Raw genomic sequence first — 2,500 nt, 5'->3', positions numbered from 1 at the left:
GTTGTGCCCTAACGTAACCCATGTTGTGCCTTAACGTAACCCATGTTGTGCCTTAACGTAACCCACGTTGTGCCTTAACGTAACCCACGTTGTGCCTTAACGTAACCCACGTTGTGCCTTAACGTAACCCACGTTGTGCCTTAACGTCACCCACGTTGTGCCTTAACGTAACCCACGTTGTGCCTTAACGTAACCCACGTTGTGCCTTAACGTAACCCACGTTGTGCCTTAACGTAACCCACGTTGTCCGCTAACGTAACCCACGTTGTCGCCTAAACCTGCTCTGTAATTGTTATACGACTCGTTCAATTAGTGTAGTGTTGCCCACCCGCAACCCTCGCAATATAGTTCGCTACTCGCACTGCCCGCTCCCCTGTGTATCGCTTCATGTTAAACACCTTGCAAGTCTTGCTGACTTTCCACATGCTCCTGCTGTACACTGTTATGTGGATGGCAGCAGGACGTACATGCCGCCCCCCCCCCCACCCCTCCCCACGTCCCCACCTTGCCCCCTGCCTTCGCAAGCTGGTTGGTGAGAAGTTTGCATGTTCAATGCCCTTCGCATGCGACGTACTCAGGCTACGTTGTGGTGCGGCCTGTGTCAACTGTCCGCTGATGTCGTACGCATAAACCACAATCTGTACTGCACATTCGTCCTTATGTACTGAATGATACATCGTGGCACATGTGTGACCGTACAACGACTGCGCCCAAAAACGGCGGACCATACAGTGCAAATATTGTGCACGCAGCTACGTGTCGTCTCCCTATGAGAGCTGGATTGCAGTGTGGTACGCCATAGAGACGTGTGGGAGGAACGGACGCCGTGGATGGCGATCAGCATGAGCTGTGTGTTGATGTATTCGGACCTAGTCGTCTCTCCTCAAACACCGTGATAGCATGGTGCACCGCGTTCCATATCTGCGACATGCTACAGAGGCCGGTTGACAGTCGTTCGAGCAATGGACATCGCATACGTACGGGGGCCACCTTCCACGTATTGTCTAGGCGTGCACATTTTGTTGCGTGTATGTGGGCAGACGTAGTGTGGCGTGACACCTGACACAGGCATGCAATAATCGTTGAAGTTGCTAATGGCGATGGACGCCTACGTTTGCTGGTGAAGTTACGCAAATGAAGAAATGGTAACCCGTTGTGGTGCGGTTGTTCTCGCTAGGGGTGAATCGGTGATGGCGACGATAGGTTGAGGTACTAACCGGTTGTTCCAGCGATACCCACCATGCCGATGAAACTGAACGGCATCTGGGTGTGAAGCGATACGCGGCGGTGGCTGGGTGGGACCGTCCCCGGCCGGTGAGGGGGCGCCTCCCGGCGTGCTGGCCGCGCGGTGCGTGGGCGCACGCGCTACAGCCGGCTGGTGGGGGCGGCCAGTGGCAGGCGCGCCGGCCGACGGACGCGGCAGGCGTCGCAGCTGCGCGCCGGCGCACCCTGCGCGCGGCGCCGTGCGGCCAAAGTAGGTCCTCGCGGGCCCGGTGCGAAGCGCGGTGGACATCTTCAGTGTGCTGGTCCGATTGAGGACTGTGTGCGTTGAGGATGCGCCGCCGCCCGGCGCTCGGCGCCGCGACGCCGTCTGCTGCTCGGTCGCCCCAGCGGTTCTCGCTGGTGGTTTGTATCGCAGCTGTGCGGATGTGTTGGCGCGTGCGCTGTGCTGGGAGAGTTCGCTTCGGCACCCAAGTGGGGCTTTTGTCCTTCTGTGGCGCTGGCGTTGGAGCTGCCGGTCACCGTAGGTGGCGCGTGTTGTCTCCCGCCGGCAATGCCACGACAGCACGCTCCCGGGCCTCTGTCGGCAGCGGCAAGCTCAGTTGGGAGCACGGGTGGTCGCACCGAAAGCGTCTACTCGCCTAACTCCGGGCGATTGCGCCTCTCTCGAACCCGACCAAGTACTTGGGACGGCGCTGCGCGCCGCCGGGACCTGAGAGGGTTTCGAGGTGTATTGCGCAGGGGAGCTCAGCCTCCTCCTGTTTGCAGAATGATTGAGCGGACGCTTGCGTGTTCGCGCGGGCCCCCGGGACACACTCCCGGGCGGCCGGCTGCTCAGCTCTAGTTGACGCAGCTCCCTGGTTGATCCTGCCAGTAGTCATATGCTTGTCTCAAAGATTAAGCCATGCATGTCTCAGTACAAGCCGCATTAAGGTGAAACCGCGAATGGCTCATTAAATCAGTTATGGTTCCTTAGATCGTACCCACGTTACTTGGATAACTGTGGTAATTCTAGAGCTAATACATGCAAACAGAGTCCCGACCAGAGATGGAAGGGACGCTTTTATTAGATCAAAACCAATCGGTCGGCTCGTCCGGTCCGTTTGCCTTGGTGACTCTGAATAACTTTGGGCTGATCGCACGGTCCTCGTACCGGCGACGCATCTTTCAAATGTCTGCCTTATCAACTGTCGATGGTAGGTTCTGCGCCTACCATGGTTGTAACGGGTAACGGGGAATCAGGGTTCGATTCCGGAGAGGGAGCCTGAGAAACGGCTAC

General features: G+C 57.8%; 1 non-coding gene across 1 annotated transcript in view; it reads left to right on the top strand.

The window, feature by feature from the left end:
* Window positions 1-2,075: 2,075 nt before the first annotated feature.
* The window catches only part of LOC124774272, a 1,909-nt gene continuing 1,484 nt past the window's right edge, over window positions 2,076-2,500 (top strand). Inside the window, exon 1 of the ribosomal RNA XR_007015260.1 lies at window positions 2,076-2,500. This exon is cut by the window's right edge and continues 1,484 nt beyond it. This is a non-coding gene — a ribosomal RNA (small subunit ribosomal RNA).

Source organism: Schistocerca piceifrons, unplaced genomic scaffold, assembly GCF_021461385.2.
Source record: "Schistocerca piceifrons isolate TAMUIC-IGC-003096 unplaced genomic scaffold, iqSchPice1.1 HiC_scaffold_961, whole genome shotgun sequence".
Taxonomy (NCBI): domain Eukaryota; kingdom Metazoa; phylum Arthropoda; class Insecta; order Orthoptera; family Acrididae; genus Schistocerca; species Schistocerca piceifrons.
This window is presented reverse-complemented; position numbering and strand designations above follow the sequence as displayed.